The sequence below is a fragment of the Festucalex cinctus genome, chromosome 13 (genome assembly GCF_051991245.1).
Source record: "Festucalex cinctus isolate MCC-2025b chromosome 13, RoL_Fcin_1.0, whole genome shotgun sequence".
Classification (NCBI taxonomy): Eukaryota; Metazoa; Chordata; class Actinopteri; order Syngnathiformes; family Syngnathidae; genus Festucalex; species Festucalex cinctus.
This window is the reverse complement of record NC_135423.1, coordinates 12,361,358-12,380,336: the sequence shown is the minus strand read 5'-3', so window position 1 is coordinate 12,380,336 and position 18,979 is coordinate 12,361,358. Positions and strand designations below refer to the sequence as shown.

The following is an 18,979-nucleotide window of genomic DNA, read 5'->3' as shown; positions in this document are numbered from 1 at the left end:
GGCAGAATTGTGAGACCAAAGGCAATTATGAAACTTGGCGTGATTGCAGAAGGAGGCGCAAAAAGACATATTTTTGATTCCTAGAGGAAACAAACAAGGCATGTGTTCAATCAGCAGCCGTATAATGCATTCATTAAAACAATTACCAGCATTTCCTGTGGCAGAAAGCCTCGTTCGCTTTATTTTATGAGTCTGGATTTGCTACTCTGCATCACAAGGAAACTTTTTTTTTTTTAATCCAAGAAAGTAAGAACAAAATATTGATATGATACATTGGAAAATATCAAACAGAAACTTACAATGTGTTTGAAGAATGCTCTATTTTTCACAACCATTAAATAAATGTAACCTGTGTATGAATGAAATGATGAAACTTTTCTTTTTTCTAATAATTTTATTTCAAGAAAGTAAAAGGCTCCTGTGGCCCATTGTTAGTCAAGTCAAGTTTGTTTGTACTGTATGGACAAGCAAACAGACAACAGTGTCTCTAAAGGCTTCTCAAGCCCACAGTTGACAAATATTAGCAACATCCCCTGATCTAATCTAAACCCCATAAGTGTCAAGTCAGAAAAAAAAACAACCACTAATGTGACATGGTCACATTTCCCCCACATGAATTAACACCAGTCTTGTGGATATCTTTGTACCTGTCATGTGCTGAAGGTTGGATCCCAAAGCGCAGACACAAATAAGATTTTAACTATTTTTTCACATCGAAAGGCGTGGAACAAACTTGACTAGACGACAAACAAAGAGTTGCACAGAGGAACAGTGGTAATAATCCGACAAAGACATACACTTCTCAACCAGCTACTACAGACAGTGAATCAATCTGATTGGTTGTGACTAAGTAAAGGATTAAAGATTAACATCACATAGGTCCTGACATCACATAACATCACCATAGCGTTTTTTCCAGTTGAAACCAGATGATGGTCAAAAGTGCTGTATTTGTGCATGGACATTGACAAAGATTCATTCATTCATTCATTGGACTCCAGAGGGACAGTTTTGACAGGGAAAACTTGCGATATATAGTTTGTATTTGACATATATCTTTTAAGACTTTCCTTCAACTTTTCTGACAAATATTGTACCTCACTAAATAAATACAGATAAAAATGTTAAGAAAGGAAATTACAGTGTGGAAAAAAGTATTTTCATGCAAAACTATTATTTGCTTGGTTTATGACTTTGAATTCCCATGCATTTAAATGAAGTGTCATTCTGATAAAGCAATGGCTCAGCTGTAAGGACTTTGCCAAAGGGTCACGGTTCACATCCCGTTGTGGACAAATGTACAAATGGCAACTAGTTGTTGGAAAGACACTCGTCTGCTCCCTGGCTACTGTCGACGTTTTCACTCTTATTTTTGTCCTGCATGAGTGTAAGATGTTTGTGTGTGTGGATTGCAACACAAATGTGCAGCAGACCTTGAGTTGTAATTTCCCTTTGTGGTGCTATAATGAGGATAATAAATTATAATAAAAGAACAATGGCAGCATCCTCACTAAAATATTCTGGAGTCTTTTTATTTTATTTTATTTTAATTTTGTATTTTTTTTGCTTTACCACTGTCAAAACATGTAAGCCGCATCCAATGGTGTCAGTTTAAGATGGATTTGTAAAATTAAATTACGTGCATTGTTGTGAATACAGCTGCCTCACAATTCTTTCACTTCTATTCATTTTCAAACTGACAGCAATTTTCTGCATTTATTATTATTATTATTATTATTATTTTTATTTTCATCCTGCTTTTTCTCTTCCACTTTGGTGATTTATATTCTTTGACCTTGAAGCATGCAAATTACTCCTGCAAACTGTGATATTATTAAATCTTCCCAAACACTAGATTAGATCAAAAGACAACCCTTAACCCTAAACAATAGTAACTGACAACACAGGTGGTGCGGGGTACAACAGTTTTAATTTCCTTGTCTCGTCAAATGTTCTACTTATGCACCACACATCAATAACATCAGATAAGATGCAAAACAAACTTTTATTACTTTTTTATTTGAGTGCTATTTTAATACTTGTGTGATATTCAAGGAAGCCACCAGCACAGCAGAATGTGACCAAAGAGCACACAAACTAGAAAAAGGACAAACTTTCATTAAATATTCATAGAGTGCTTGGTGACAAAATGTGCTTCTCATTGAAATACATTATGGTGCCAATTCACAGGAACTTTTCTAATCATCTACGTTCAAAGTCAGTGATCCAACACATCAAGAACATTTCTGGTTAAGAAATACTTTGATATTATGCCATTTATCACAGTATCAGCCGCGCCACCGTTATGAATGTTGTATAGGAAGAGCAAATGATTGCTTCTAATTCAGCCTTGATGCATTGTCGGATTCATCGCATCACTCGGTGGAATTGAAATGAGCTCCTGGAAATCGTGCTTTGGGAATTGTTTGTTTGTTTGAGTCAGACTGGAGAGGAGAATACAATAAACTACAATAAACAGAGCAGACTGAGCGTGGTCAACTTTGAAAGAGGCGATACTCAAGAGATTTCACTACATTCATGTTGATCAGTTTCTACAATAGGAAGGAGGTTCAATCATATCGCCGAGTCTTCATGCAAAAAGGGAAAAGAAAGTTTCTGAAAATATTAAACTTTGGTCTATTGAGCACAACAACATATGCCCTTTAGCATAGTTGCCCAAGTCATTTTTAAATACATTATATCCAGAAAAATAGGATCAATACAACTAATTCAACAAACAAGCTCAGCTGGCTCAACTTAAAATTTTGGATTACCACATGACCTTGGTTGAAAGCGGTAGAGGTTATTCAATTCAATTCAATTCAACTTTATTCCAGACTCTAAGTCCAATACAAACGAATAACAAAATATACACCATCAAAAAACAATAAAAACAATAAAAAACAATAAAAAACAATAAAAACAGGGGGACGGTTATAGTCATCAGGCAGTCATACCAATGTTTCCACATCCTAGACTGATACCGTACAGCACTACACTTAATATCAGTCAAAGACAGCACAACTTCATTCATAGTCCTATTCAAGCGACAAATAAAACTGTATACAAGCTTTCGCAAAGTAGCTTGTAATCCGTTTATTCTAGCTGTAACAAACAGCTCACTTGCTCTAGTCCATCTTGGTCTCCTAAGGAGCACCCGCAAAGCATCAATGTAGGCCACCTGCAGACTTTGCAAACTTCCTTTCTTGTAGTTTGACCAGAGGTGAGCTGTGTACAGCGGTGTACAGTATGATTTAAACAATTCGATCTTCACCTCGTCCGTACAGAAACCAAACCTGCGTGCCAGAGTGTTTGCTTGTGCGTATAATGTCCTACATTGCCTATACATGTCATCATCATCAGACAGATCTTCTGTTAATATATGTCCCAGATTATTATTTTTAACAAAAGTAGTTAGCTTAAAATGAAATCAAGCATAGCTACACATGCTTCAATGATATAACCTCTCCTATAACCTCCTTACAAGCATTTATTTAACTACTTTACATCCAAATTAGTGAGAACAGGCATTACACCTGTTTGGTAGTGTAGCGAGGTCAACCAATGCCAAACATGGACATAACGTGTTGTCTTGCACTTTGCCTCACAAGTGAACAACGCAAAATCCAAGCATAGTGTGAAAAGGGCTTTATACAGTCCGAACTTAACTCAACTCAACTCAACTTTATTTATAAAGCGCTTTAAGAACAGGCATTGTGGCATTAACTCTTAAAACCTATCACACACAGAACTTTTTGTTTTGGTTACTACTAGCTAGCCAGCTACTGTGAAAAGCTAACATAGCGTATTAGATCTACACAAAAAAAAGAAAAAAAAAACTCTAAAAGATAGATTCAAGAGCACAACACCAGTATCAGAAGATCCATAGTTTGTTCACAAAAAGCTATCAAACCAACAGAATAGCCTAGGACAAAACGACAGGAAGTAAAAACCTCTGCAGTAACAGAGTGCTAGTGCTAGTGCTAACAGAGGCACCACATCTGCACACTGGCCATCATTTCTCAATGGGACTTGAAACATGCTGGACAAAATTACTTGGACACCACAGTTTACTTAATTGTAACATCCAGTAGGTTCTTTGACTGAAATTAACCTGTATTCCTTTTCATTGGGTGGACTAGCTGGAGAAGTCCATATACCTTGCTAACACAAATCAACAAGCTGCCCAACTTTCACCTTCAAACAGTGATTTGGTGAGAAACGAAGAAGAAAGGGACACGCAAACGTGGCGTTCAAGCAGCCGATCATGCAAAGCTAGCTTGGCTGATCTCAGTGGCCGTCTACAGAGGTCTAAGCGTGGAGGTGTGACTGCAAGGAGAATGGTGAGGGGTGTCACGGTGACTTTTATAGGAACAGGAGAAAGATGAAGGAGCTGCGAGCAGGAAGAGAAGGCGAGGCGTTTACGATACAAGAGAAGGAAACGGCCCTTAGGTGGCCCCGCCGTCAACTCTCTCTGGGCCGGTCGCAGGAAGCGGAGCGGTGCCGTCGGTGAGTCAGTGCGACTCGCAGGAAGGAAAAATGTGCTCGTCAGCTTTGGTAAGCAGGAACACACGCTCGGGAGCAAATACATGCCACGGAAAAATGTTGTCATATACTCTTTGTAAAACTTCACAGCTCTTACTTTCACAACTTTCACACTTAGTGAGTGATAGGCTTGAGGCGCTGCCAGATGCATTTATGATACATAAAGTAACTCCTGATGTGACATGATTGACAGCAATTGCTGTGAAAAAGGCCAATCCACCGCTACCGGTGAATACATTACTTTGTGGTGACAATAAATAATGTGGTGGCAAAAAATAAAGCTTTCATTTCAAATTTGAAATAAAAAATGAACAAACAATGTATTTTCCAGGGCTCAGCACGGATGGGTGACTCAAACTGAGTAGTGGATTGGCCGATGAAGACAAACACCAAATCATACCAATATAATAAAAATGGGACCCGTGACCTTCCTGCTTGACACTCAGGCCAGTTGGCCAAATATAAATGAATAATATGTATTTTAAGAAAATAGGTTTTCATATTACAGCTTGGAAAAAGTCAATATTACTTGATTTTAGTATAAAAAATACTATTTTCATGACCGTTGTGGTTGATAAAGGCCTAATATTAGTTTCTTTTTCTTTTTTCTTTTCTTTTTCCCCCCCCAAAATCTTACAGGTAAATTTAAGTAAAATTTTATTGTTCTGTTGGCAGATAATTTTACTTATTAGAGGTAATAATTTTCTTATTTTACTGTATTTTTTCTTAAAATTTCTACTTTCCTTTAAAACAATAAAATAAGACGGTATACCTCCTTATTTTTTATTTTTTTTTCTTATTTTCTTTAATTACTTACTTCCTGACTTGTGTCTTTTTAGAATGTGGGAGGAGTTCCTTTTGACGATATCCCCTTTGGCTGTGAGGCAGATGCGCTAACTACATGTGACGCCATCCCAGAAATGTTGAACACTCTGGACACAACTTCAGAGGTAATTTGTTGCGGAAAAAAACAAAACAAAACAAAACCCTATAACCACTGCTTAAAAAGCTCAACCAACATCATTTAATTTGAGAGAAATAACCCAGCACAGAGCAGACTGTGTGAGTCTAAAATAACTCAAGTTGCTCAAATTTTCACATGCGCACTGTTCTTAATTTGGTATTCACACTGCAATTACAATAAAAAGCAATGGTGCAAAAGTACAGTTTAGAGTGCCGACAGCTTGTGCAATGCACATTATGAATGTTGCAGAGAAACACGGAGGCAAGATGAGTGATTGGTTATCAGAAAAGAGGCTAATATTACAGGAGAAAAAAGACTTGGGGAGAAATATGCCTGCACGAATGGAGGGAAAAATCAATGAAGGAAGTATGAGCAGCAGCTGGTTTGGGAGACACAACCTGGAGCTGAGAGAAGTGTTAACTGGCAGACAGGAAAGACAGACAGACTAACAGAGAGTTTATGCAAGTGTGAAATGAAAAGGAAGCGCAGGCGAATGATGACAACAAGTGGGATGAGACACCCTAACATGGAATATCTCCGCTTCCTTCTATAATGCGGAATTAGCGCAGGAGCTGGAGATTAAGGTGGCAGCTCACTCAGGCATCAGCATTGGCTGATTCTGCTGTCAAAAAACAGCAAATTCAACAGGCAATGGCTGACAGACGCATTCATCATGAAGGCGGGCGGCAATAGGAAGTGTTATAAAGTAGAATGTCATACAGGCCGCTTACAGCCACACTAAAGCACTCAGGTGACACGGCGCTACAAATGGGTCTCACTCAAAATGGGTTTCTGTGTTCCTAGTTGGGGTGTGCATGTGTGCAGGTGTGGAGAAAGTTTCTTCCACAGTGGGGAAAAAAAAAAGGAATTTATATGTCACCTAAGATGGAATTTGGTCATAACTTTGTTTTGAACTTAAAAAAAAAAACTGAGCATCTAAAAGGTTCACCCCATAATTATTATAATTTACTGAAAAATCAGCTGATAATAACATACACATTTATATAATACAACCCCTCTCATAAATTTTTTTTACAGCAAGTCAAGTTGTATAATTTGGTGTCTCTGAATATGTTCTCCAAAACAAAACAGCAAGACTTCGTATTTTGAAAGTATTGTTTAACTTAAATATGGTTCTTCAAAAAATACCAAAACAATGACTATTTCAGATTCTACAAATGGGTTTGAATGACTAAATATTTTTTGTCATCCACCATAATGCAATGACGGTCAAAACCAAGACATCAATTATGACATTATGACATCAATTCTATTTTGCGGTTTCTACAGGGTCAGGCGAAATGATCTGACACATTTGTAGGTTTAATAAAAGACAAATAAAGTAAAGAAAAATAAGTGTTTTTTTTTTGTTTTTTTCCCCGAAAAGTACGTATAATGCCATTTTTTTTTTTATATAATGCTTTTGTTGTTTTATTCCTGCCATTATTGTTTGTTTCTTTTTCAGTTGACGCCATGAATTGGCCTGGTGAACATCAGGCTTTCATTGTGGAAACGTTTATCAAAACAAACGAATCTGCAACTGCGACACAATGAGCGTTCCGTTTGCACTTCAAACTTGGTAGACATGATCCCGTACCAGCTCGTAACACCATCTTGTTATGGGTTACCAGCTTCAGATCTACTGGATCTGCATTGAAACTTTCGTGAACGCCTTCGACAGTGTGTAGACAATAATGGATCCCATTTGACTGATTCCATTTTCAAAACCTAATGAAAAAGAATATACTTTTCCAAAATAAAAACACTTTTGTTTTTTTACTTTATTTGTCGTTTATTAAACCTACAAACGTGTCAGATCATTTTGCCTGACCCTGTTTTTCACTTGTGTTTTTGTTGTATTTGTGGCTGGGATTCACATTTTCACAACTTCTATGATGAAAAAAGTTCTCATTAGCACACAGTTTCCACATGATTAGATCGAACACTATGACGACAGATGGCGTTTTAATCTAAGGTATGGTTTGAAATTTATGGTCAATTTCTGCTGTAGTGTTTATATTTGATAATCCTCTTGAATTTGTTTAACCAGCTACAAGCATTTCATGGAGGTAACGTCGTTTCAGAACACTTTAGACTTCATTATTGCGTTAATGCAATAACGAAGACATGCTTACATTACACTGGTATGAAGCAAAACATATTTACATAGCCTACATCTCTGGGGAATTCCAAAATGTTTTTTTTTGGCAGTGTGGACAACATTAGAACAAGCAGAAGCCCGACAAAAACTGAACAGAGAGTACACCCACTCCGATTCCTCACGCTGGTAACACAGCAAGAATGTCAAATGCAAAAAAAAAAAAAAAAAAAAAAAAGGCCCTGCAGTAGTGTGTGTTATGCGAGTGTGTAGCATGTTTTCTCCATGGACCGGGAAGTTTGAGAGAAGCTCTCACTATGTGACTCATAAAAGAGCAGGATGAGAAAGAACTGAGGTGGTGCTGGAGGAGTTCACAGGTGGTGTTGTGGGCGTTTGACACTGACGCACAGCGAAGACGATTGCTCCGAGAATGAATGTGCTAACTTTGAAGAGAATGCAATATTTTTTTGCCATTAGTTCCAGCTGCGGCGACAACTGTGGATGCTACTTCACACGTGACATTTTCCGAGATGCGGTGGTTCTGCTCGCAAACACTCATTAAGTGGTATTAGGGTGACTGGGATGGCTTGCTTAAAATGGAAGCGTCAGCCTGACTGGCAGGCCAGAGCTTCGTGTTCTCAGCATCTTGCGGTAGTACCAAAGCAAACAATGGATAACCTCACATCCAACAGTTCCTGACACCGGCAGCTGTTCAAATATCACCATCTTATAGGCAATGTTGGTGAAAACGAAGAAGAGAGAAGCCTTCTGCTGATGGTATCAATCCCACGTTTAAGTAATCTTCATATTCAAGTGATCAAGCACAAAAGTTGAGCCAAGTCTACTATGAGTGAAAATAGTTACTTTGCTTAGTAATGAGTTACTTTTATTACAAAGTAATTCCATTTCTATCTCAGTTACTTTTTTGAGCAAGTAATTTTTTTTATTTTTTTATTTTTTTTACACAATCTTAAAAAAAAAAAAATATTGCAGAAAAATAAAATAAATACAATACATGACGGTGAGGTAGAAACCCATTATCAAGGACCTCATCTAAGAATAATAAACTTTCTCAACATTTTAATAATACAAATATACTACCAATGCTATATATAGCGTCAACAAACATATCTTCAACAAAACTGAATTATTACTTTAGCAAAAATAACTCCATAACACACATATTAAATAGTACTATACTGTATATACAATTAGTCAAGCTGCTGCAGCACCAAATCTCTGACATTAAAGCGTCCTTAAGTTTCACTTTATATTTAGATAGAGACATAGAATCGGTTAATAATTATGAATTTATATTCCATAATTGGGCCCCATGGTATCTCAATGAAAACTGACCTTGAGATGTGTGATACAACGGTAAGTACAAATTGTTGACTTGCCTGGTTGAATAAGAATTAACTTGAAAATTACAAATCAAAAAAACGTTTACAAATGTTTAAAATGAGTAATAAATAATTACTTTTATGAAGTAACATTCACAACACTGCAACTTGGAACCCCTGACAGGAGGCAGAAATAGTATCTGCGTTGGCAAATGGAAATGTGTCAATAGAAAGTAGAGTCATGCTGAGCAGCGAAGATCTCACGCAGTGATAGAGGGGCCGCAAAATCAAAATGCAGTTCTAGTCGTTTTGTAACTACAAGATACTTGTATATTATATGCATGAGCAAATGCATTTTGCTAAAAATGAACACAGGATATATACACATGCTGTTTTTTGGATGACGCAAACACCCACAAGTCTCACCCAGCCTTGAAATCCTTTAAGGCTGAACAACAACTCAACATTATGCTTTTGATCTATTCCCCATCTGCAGCCTGCAAAGTGTACAATGAGGAAAACAAAAGAGGACGGGGGACTGACGTTTGTCTCACAGAGACCAAACAAAGCACAACAAGTACATTCCAGCGTGTGTGTGTGTTCCTGACATACCATATTTCATCTGCATTTCAGATTGAAGATGCAAATTCAGCACAGAGGAGACGCCTTTGATGACTAAGCCTGACTTCTTTCTCTTCTCATTTGCTGTCGTCATATGATCTGTTCACTTTCTTTTTGTTTGGTGCGGTCGCATGACGCCACTCTTTGCCGTCTGGGATTTTTTTCCGTCGATAAATCTTCAGGTGACAAGATGCAGACTAAGTCCGGAAAATAACATGTCAAAAGATGACGAGTGATTTATCAGCCAGATGATTCAGCTGCAGTGTGTTCTAATCAAAAGACGTTTGATATTACATCTCTGCATAGAGCCCACTCCCTGCGTTTGAGCATGCACATGCTGTCCGAAGGTACAAAGTCAAAAGCCATCATGTCAGGCTAGAAGTTCTAACTAGACTTTGGTCGCAATACATTCAATTACATAGTATTGTTGTCTAACTCATGTCTTTGTTTCCATCCTCTTTGTGTGGTTCAGTTAAAAAATAAAAATAAAAAATACAATACAGTTTATGTATGAGGCCTCAAAACCGAATACAGGCTCAGCCTGTCATGACTGGGTCATGCCATGGTTACGTTTGGGTCATGCAAGGGTTATGTTTGGGTCATGACCGTGAGGTCAAGTGTTTGTTTTGAACTGATGTAACCGGCATCTAGTTTCAACTGGTCTTAAGCTATGTGATGTCAGGAGCTATGTGATGCACTTTTGGGATCCAACCCCAGAACGTAACACAGCCAACACACCTGAGGATTGTGATCAAGCTTCAGGCAAGCTTGCTGATTAGCTAATCGTTTAAAACACCTGTGTTGCTATGGGAGACATAGAAAACAGGCTGGATAGGGGTACTTGAGGACCGCGGTTGACGACCACTGGTCTAAGGAACTGTCAATTAACAATTAATACTGACGCAAACAATGGGGCTCAAGTTTCATATAGTGGGGAGTTTGTTTTTTTTTAATTATTAAAACATATTTTTGTCAAGTGAAGTCCTGAAAGACTGTCTTTTCCTTTTTTTTTGGTTATTAAAAAAGTAGCAATTTTACATTAAACCCTGAAAAGACTAAAAATAAATTATGAAGTCAAAAAGGTTTCCATCATTTTATTTGCAACAGAGTGAGAGCAACTGTAATACTTTAAAATTATATTACATGACAAACAAACAAGAATAAAGCAACATTAAAGAACAGTTAGAATTAAGGAATGAACAATAAAAAAAAAAAAAAAAATAGACTAATCTTGCATTGCATGGAAAAACCTAAGAGACCCACATTGTAATGATTTTGCTCTTACTTGCCTGCATTCTTGCTTTCTTTTGTTCAAGATAAGAATCTAATCTAAAATGGAATTTAGCACTACACTGATTCTTCCATTTATTGAGTGCACATTTATGCACCAAAAGTTCACAATTACCTTTCTCCATTGATGACCGTCACTATAACTCGAGGGGAAAAAAACAAAACAAAAGTTTAATCCCATCCCCATTGACTCTTCCGTACGACTCTCATCAAAAGGAATCAGATGATTCAAAAAGAACTCAATTTTCAGGCCTGTTCATTTATGTCGAAGAGCAGATAATATAACTGATATTGTATATTTTAGCACACTATCTGGAGAGGCTTTAAATGGACTGCCACTGCCATCGAAATCATGCTTTCATCCTGAGAGGTTAAATCATTAAGGCCTTGTTAAGATGTGACTGTTGGGAGCTCAAGGCACACACATGCACACGCAAAAAAAATAAAAAATAAAAAATGGAGATCCAAGTTAGAGTGTGATGTGCTCCCAAATGATGATGTCCTTCGTGAGCGAAAAGGATGGTTGCAGTGTGGGATGTGTCAGCCTGCTGGGCGACACCACACCTCTCATCCCGGCTCTACCTGTCCTGCCGCCTTACCCTCTCCTATTCCTCCTCCACACACTGCCGCAGCAGAAAAAAAAAAAGATTGAACAGAGAGCATCTGCATTGGTGGCGGGCGGAGCAGCCCCGCGACAGTAATAGTGTTCTGAGAGGCAGCCTATATAGGACAGAAAACCCTGAAAAGACTTACAAACAGAAAAAAAAAGCAGATTGCCATAATAAAAGTAGAAGCATTGCTGACAGGAAATAAATAAATCCACCATAAAAAGAGAAAGAAATTCACCATTTAAACTGGAGCAAGTCTTGTGTCAATAACACGGGTGAAATCATCTCATGAAAATTGGAGTGGTGCCCATGCAGGAAGCGTATGCGCGCGTCAATCAAGCGTGAGGTGCTACGACGCCACAGTAAACGGGGGCTTTACTCACTTCAAGTTAAAGGACACAAGGACACCAGGATGAAGTTTAATACAGAAAAAAAAAACAGAAAGTTGACTGGAATTGTTGGACTCATAATTCCGGCCAGGATAGACACTGACAAGACTGAATGATTTCACAGTTTATTGATAGTCCATTGAGACAATCACCTCATTCAGATGAAAGGAAAATGAGAACATGGGGAGGTAAATTGTTGAGAGACTCCATTAGTAAGAAGAAAATCAATAAAGAAAGACTGTTAGAAGGAGGCAACAGACAAATGGAGATGTGCTGACGGAACAGAACGCGGAAAAAATTAAAGTCAAATGAATCAGAAGCCAAAAAATTAGGAATATGGCATCACTTTTTTTATGTAGGCAATTCAATTTGAATGGTGCTGCAAATTGAGAGAAAAAAAAAAAAAAGAGTAAATTGGGACACTTTCTATTTCAGTCAATCCGCTGGGAGTAGCTTGTTCATTCACCTTGGGAGGGATTTCTATTACCTCAAGAATGGAGAACAAAATCCATTGAAGGGAGTCTCAGTTTTAGACAAAAAAAAAAGAAATCAACATGAAGAAAAATGAATGGATGTGGCATGAATCAGAAAATGGAAGTGATAAATGGCAGCTCATTCGCAAGCTCAGAAAATCCAAATCGACGCAACAAAACAATTCCACAAAGCTGCATCCGTTTTCTAAATAAAGTGACATCATAAGAGTCCGATTCGGTGCAACCTGCCACCAAACTGAAACTAGAAGAACTGACAAATATGGAAAACCAATCATGTACAGTATTTTGTTTTTCTTGGCATGTTGACAAGATTTGTGGGTGCTGTGTGCTCATCTCAATATAGTCCTGATTCTAAACAGACCAGGCAAAAGAAGCAAAGTTTAGAGGTGGGCGAACAGAATCTGTTCCTGGGTTGGTTGACCTGTTTTTTTTTTTTTTTTTTTTTTTTTTTTTTTTTTTTTTTTTTAAAGGTTGAAGTTGAACAACCCCCCCCCCCAAAAAAAAAAAAAAAAAAAAAAAAACACCAAAAAAAACATTCTTTACGGAGCCTCTAAAGTGACATGGGAGGGGGTTGGGAAGTGAAATGGGTTTCTCACGACAAATTTTCTCATCCTAATGGAAAAGCTTTCGTCTTCTAGCAATCACGTTTTCTCGTTTCAACAAGAAATTCGTTAGGATGAGAAACGTCCTTACCTAGGCTGCAAGTGGTAACTTGTTTGATTACTACAAGACTACTCAGACGTTATAAAGCCAAACGTATCATATTAAATACAAGACATTTTGAGACCTCTATTTCATGAGTATAATATTTTTTTTGCCCCATTAAAACCCTGATGTATATGATACGACATGCATTGCACTGATAATCCATTAGAGGGCAGTATCACCCAGCTGATGGCTTTTCTTGTGACCTTGCAAGATCGCCCCAATTGAGAAAGGAGAGACACCTATATTTATTAATAGTGGAAAATGTTCTTTCTGATTTTTGGAAAAACTAATACAGTACATTTGATGTCTGCTTATTATTATTATTGTTATTATATTTTTGACAATTATGAATGTACAAATTTAAAGCATTGTGACCGGATGTATCAAATATGATACAAATCAAAAAGTCATATGTGGAAGTTGGTGTTAAAAAAAAAACATGTTTTTTTTTGTTTGTTCAAAAATACCAATAAATACTCTATTTACAAAGAATCAACATTTTCTCATCTATTTCATGGTTCAAGCTTTATTTAAATGTCTCTCAGACGCAACAAAATGGTGATGACTTGCAAGTAAAGCCAAACCAAACATCCTGCATTTTCACTCAGAAATGCAAAATACTATGTAGTTATAGGGTCTCCCATGCTAGCATGCAATGGACTACTTTCTCATTTCTCGCCTCCTTTCTTTTCTACCCAACAGGCCTTAGCAAGTGACTATATTGCAAAATTTAATTAGTGACTGTTTTCTCTGCAGGGGCTGGCCAAGGATTTTCACAACCAGGCAGCCTCCTGCAATCCACATGTGTAAAGACCAACAGAGTATTACTGACAGGCTGCACTTCTCACACTGCAATAATTACTCATCTTATGGCGTCCCCTTTTTAAGAGTCAGCCTGTTTTCAATGAGGACTATGCAGACCAAGAGGGCTAGTCTTGGGAGGCCAGAGGTTGTGTGATTTGTTGTGCTGTGGTTCTCTGGCAGGCGGTGATGTGTTTGTTTTGGAGGGTACTTGCGCCACTGCCAAAGATGGTGGCAGTTGCTCGCGTGCGTAGCCACAAAGTGGTGTTCATGCACAAGCGCTGATGCGCACACATCAAAACAGGCAACTGACAACTCACGTCAGATTGATCAGTCTGCAGCCGCACACTTGCCACGGCCTGGCGCGCCTCTGATGCAACCCACCAAACACATGATGTGGCCATCTATTCCACCAACAATCTCAAACATTACTAGAAAGGCGAGGTATACGCTTCAGTGATATTAGCCATTTATATATCAGCAACGATGCCGTTTTACAGCCTCGTCCTGCTGTTCATGCCATCTGGAGAATAAGAAACATCCATGCACACGCAAGCCACCAACAAACTCACTCATTAGGCTGCCTTGTAAATGGACATCGCAGACGAATCAAGGACATTTCAGCTGCTTCCATCAAAATAATACCATTAGTCATTCACATAATATGGAACAATGCGGGTCCATTCCGCTGCATTGGGTCATATAGTATTTAACCTGTCAAAGAATAAATATGTGCTATTATAGACATGTGCTGACCCAATTCCCCTCAAGAAAATGATGAACTGTAACTACCAACGTTTACAGATATTAGTTAAAGGGGGAAGTCGACAATTTTTCTTTCTTTCTTCTTTCTTTGAGCCATGATTAGTCTTCACCTGAGCAACTGTGACGTACAAGGGGAGGAAATTTGGTATATTCAGTCTAACTGTCCTCCAATTGAGATTATACAGTAGTCACCTTTTGGATGCATCTCGCTTTGCTCTCCCACCTCTTTTTCTCCACTTGATATTCACAGATTCTTGTGGATAGAGGTGCCAGAGCGTGAGAGAATGCCAGGCTGCCTTTTTACATCAGCATCGTTGGCCTAGTGGGACACCAGCACTACAAGCAGCTGCTTCATTTACTTAGCCTGCCAAGATCGAACAAATCGAAACACTTGCGTAATGTGAACACATCATCAATGGTGCACATATCATTGAAGCTTTGTGTGGGTTGTGAATGAAATAAATGTTTTGTTTTGTTTTTTTTTCTGGCTAAAGCTGACACTGAACAATCGATTACAGTGGAACCTCTAATGCTGAACACAGGTCTTTCCCGGATGCTTTCTGAAACAATTCTTTTCAGGAACAAAAATGTCAGGATAGAGTTCAGGTTGAAGATTGTGTGTCCAGAAATGTTAAGACTCTGACGGCAAACCACAGGGCAGTTGCCGTAGTCCACAATCATTTCTACAGTCTTGAGCCAGTTCAGCTCCAGGGCATCAGCCACTCTACCTCCTGTCAAGATGCAAACTCGCCGTCGCTTATCAGACGATTACTGTGTATCATCTTCAACCTTGAGGAGCTTGAGAGAGAGCTTGTAGAGAGATAGAACGACCTTATACTGTCCGCATCGTCCACCAACTTGTCTGCCCGGTAGGCAAGCTGCATGTGTCGTATTATGCACTCCATCTAGTCCAATGCAGGGCTTTCAAATGACTTTAGCACCACAGATAAGAGACCAAGTCATTCAGTCCCAAGTCGGCAAGTCGATGATGGTGTATGTGTTTCCATGAATCTAGGAGTGAGAGACGCCAGGTTTTATGCACATCTCCAGAAGAGCGTGTTCAGGTCATTAACTCATTCATTTCCAGCCATTTTCACTGAAGCAACTCCGTTTGCTCCTGGCTGTTTTACTGGATTTTGACTGATCGTGCAAGGCCCAGAGAATATTGTGTTCTATTGCTATGAAAATATAGAACCTACCAAAAGAAAAATTAGTGTCTTCTTTTATCAGGAAAAAAAAAGTATGTTTCCATCACATTTCACATTCCTGGCGAAAACACTGGCTGATCTCTTATACTCTGCTGCCACCTGCTGGCCGTTTTTTGTAATAACTACCATTGCTTTAAGCGACCTCTTCATGTCAGAAGCTTTCCTCAAAGCCTTCTGTATTATGCTCTTGCATAAAACAAAACAAAACAAATAACATCAATACATTTTTGGGAGTGAAGGACAAAGTTTAAAAAAAAAAAAGTTTTTAAATGTTTTTGGGGTTGAAAGAGTTCAACATGCCATTGTTGAATTCCACTTAGGGTGATGGTCTCCTTCATTTGGTGATGGCTTGCAGGTCTCGCCATACTGACACAAGTCATTAGCAGAAAGTTGGTTTTCTCTAGATCAGGGGTGTCAAACATACAGCCCGCGGGCTGGATCAGGCCAGCAAAGGGGTTTAATCCAGCCCGTGATTTGATTTTGTAAAGTAAAAAATAATTTCGGACTAATTAAATAGCCGGCCACAATCAAAATATATAAAAATTGTAAGCAGTCCTCAGATAAGGAATGCAACTTGTACGGGGGAATCGTCCTGGTTGTCATTATTTTACACACAACTTAAAGTTATAGTTTCTTTAATTATCATTACTATTATATTTTCAAATTATAGGCCGACATAAACGTGTTAAATAAAAATAGAATTACTGGTAACACAAATAGATATAACAAGGATTAGCGTCCTTATAACGTCATTAACTGCGCCACACAATGCATTCTGGGAACAATGTACATGCAAAACAGGCCGATTTCACACGTCCGGAATGTATACTGGCAAAGTGTTGTCGTGTTCCATTTGCATTTGTGTTATTTTTTGGAACAACATTCCAGTTGAGCTCCGTAATTGAGGGCTGGTCCACAAATCTGCGTATAAATGACGGCAATTGTTTTTAAGTTATATCCCGTTATTTTACCGATGCGGCCCACTTGGTAATATATTTTCCTCCACGCGATCCCTGAGCTAACATGAGTTTGACACCCCTGCTCTAGATGGTCATTTCCATTATCAGCTGCTTTCCGGCTTGCTTCTAAATGACTCTTTCCTATCTGCCACGTTCTTGCAGGACATCCAATTCCAAACTACAACCTCAGGAGTGCTCAACTTTAGAGGTTCCACTGTTTTGTCCCACCCACGCTGATCTGCAACACAATGTTGTATTGTATTCGAATTTGTGTGTGGGGCGAAGGGTTGAGTGGATTTGGCTGGTAAGGTGATGGGGGGCATTGAGCCAAATTTCTTATCTCTGCCAAGGCCCTCACACCTTCCAGTTTTTGTTTGGCCCAGAGAGCCCAAAGGCATCAGTATGTGGTGCATGAGGTGTTCGTCAACAAAAACAAACAACACCCCCCCATGCTGGCAATCCCCCCTCCCTACATGTAACGCCTTGCCTTTCCACATGAAAAAAACAAAACAAAAAACAGACTTCTGCTTGAAATCATCGTATTAGACACCATGACATTCGCCTGATGTTAGACTGGACTGGTGCCAGAATAAAGAGGGGACGCACGGGGACACAGACAAGGTTAATAAAGGCAGATGAGTTGATGTCTGAATAGGTAAAATTTTAGCCACACTCAGGCAGCAAGTGACATTTTTCACACAAGAAAAACAAATGCGGCGCAAAAGCAGAATGACCCCTCAATTCTTAGATTGGCGTCAACAGCCGCTATACATGCTGCAAAGGACAAGCGAGGCAGTGACATGACAGGTAATTCATGAAAACACAGGATTAAACTCAGATTTACATCAAGTATCAGGATTTAAAGTGAAAAGTGATATTAAGTCTTAAAGGGAGAGCAAACCCTCAGCATCGACCAGAGCACTTCAAATGCTGCTATTCATCATAATCTCTGCTGCTCATGTGTAAGTAGACATAAGAATAGAAGACATCCGTAATCACTTATTATCCCATCCAAACAGCAGCGTGGAAGAGACTCTGAATGAGGAAGAATGACTAAACTATTCAAACGTGTTAGACAAAGGAAACTAAGACGATTGGCTTTTGTAGTGTGTGCGTGTGTGCAAATAAGCATCGACACAAGTGTAGTCTGTCCATATTACGACCCAGTCACATACATACAATTGTATGCTTTATATTACTTCACATTTATTGCACTAGCATGTACACTGAATTATAGTGAGATTTTTTCAAGATACGAGCTGTCGACAAAGTATTCTTCATCTCAAGTTGGAAGCAAAAATCTCAGTTATGAGCGCTAGCTACGGTGACAACAAGCAGCGATTTGGCAGTCCAAAGAATTTGTTTGTTTGGCCTTTTCGGGACATTTGTGGGTGGAGACTCAACGTTTTCCTTCCAACCAACCTGTGGAGGCAAGTTACTATCAATGCCATATTGCCATCCTCTTACAATAATTGCCCGAGTCATTTTTTTTTGTGCCAAATTTATGTTTTTGCCTAAATCATCCCCTCATGATGCAAATGGTTACATTTTTTGGCTTTTCCTGAAAAAGTGACTTAAAAAAATTGTTTTAAGAAGTCGTCCATAGGCAAATGTGGCTGTGTGAACGCCTGCTCTTGATTGGTGGACAGATTTCACGCTTGTTCATGGTTGGGCTGCTGTCGTCAGCTTCGAATTTTGTGTTTACAAACAAAAAAAAAAAAACGTCTGACAGTAATTTTAAACATAAAATAAAGAACCAGATATTACCTGGGAAACACGTAAGTCTGCTCACTTAATGGTAACACAGACAAGCTGACAAAACTAGCATAAAGTTTGCAATAATTATAAAACGTTAACTCCACACACAAGAGAAAGCAAACAATGCTGGCATCTAATGTAGGATGACTAGATTTTCAAAATAAAAAACAGAAAATACAATTTTGCTGAAAACCAAATATGCAATAAATTCTCAGCATGAACTATTCATAACAAATGTAATTTGTTGACCGCTGGTTGTGTTATTGCTTTTGCTAATGCTAATTTATGTTGACAGTACAACAGCGCTAAACAATGCAGTGCACACATCATTATCCAACCTTTTTTTTTTTTTTTTGCTCGATCCTGGTCGCTATTGTAAACTGTCAAGTCAAAAGTCAAAGCAACAACATCATAATCGCTATGTATGA

General features: G+C 38.5%; 1 protein-coding gene across 7 annotated transcripts in view; it reads right to left on the bottom strand.

Annotated features, from left to right (window-relative positions):
• Positions 1–18,979, bottom strand: part of grik4 (glutamate receptor, ionotropic, kainate 4) — a 301,922-nt gene that overhangs the window by 41,328 nt on the left and 241,615 nt on the right. The window lies entirely within an intron of this gene.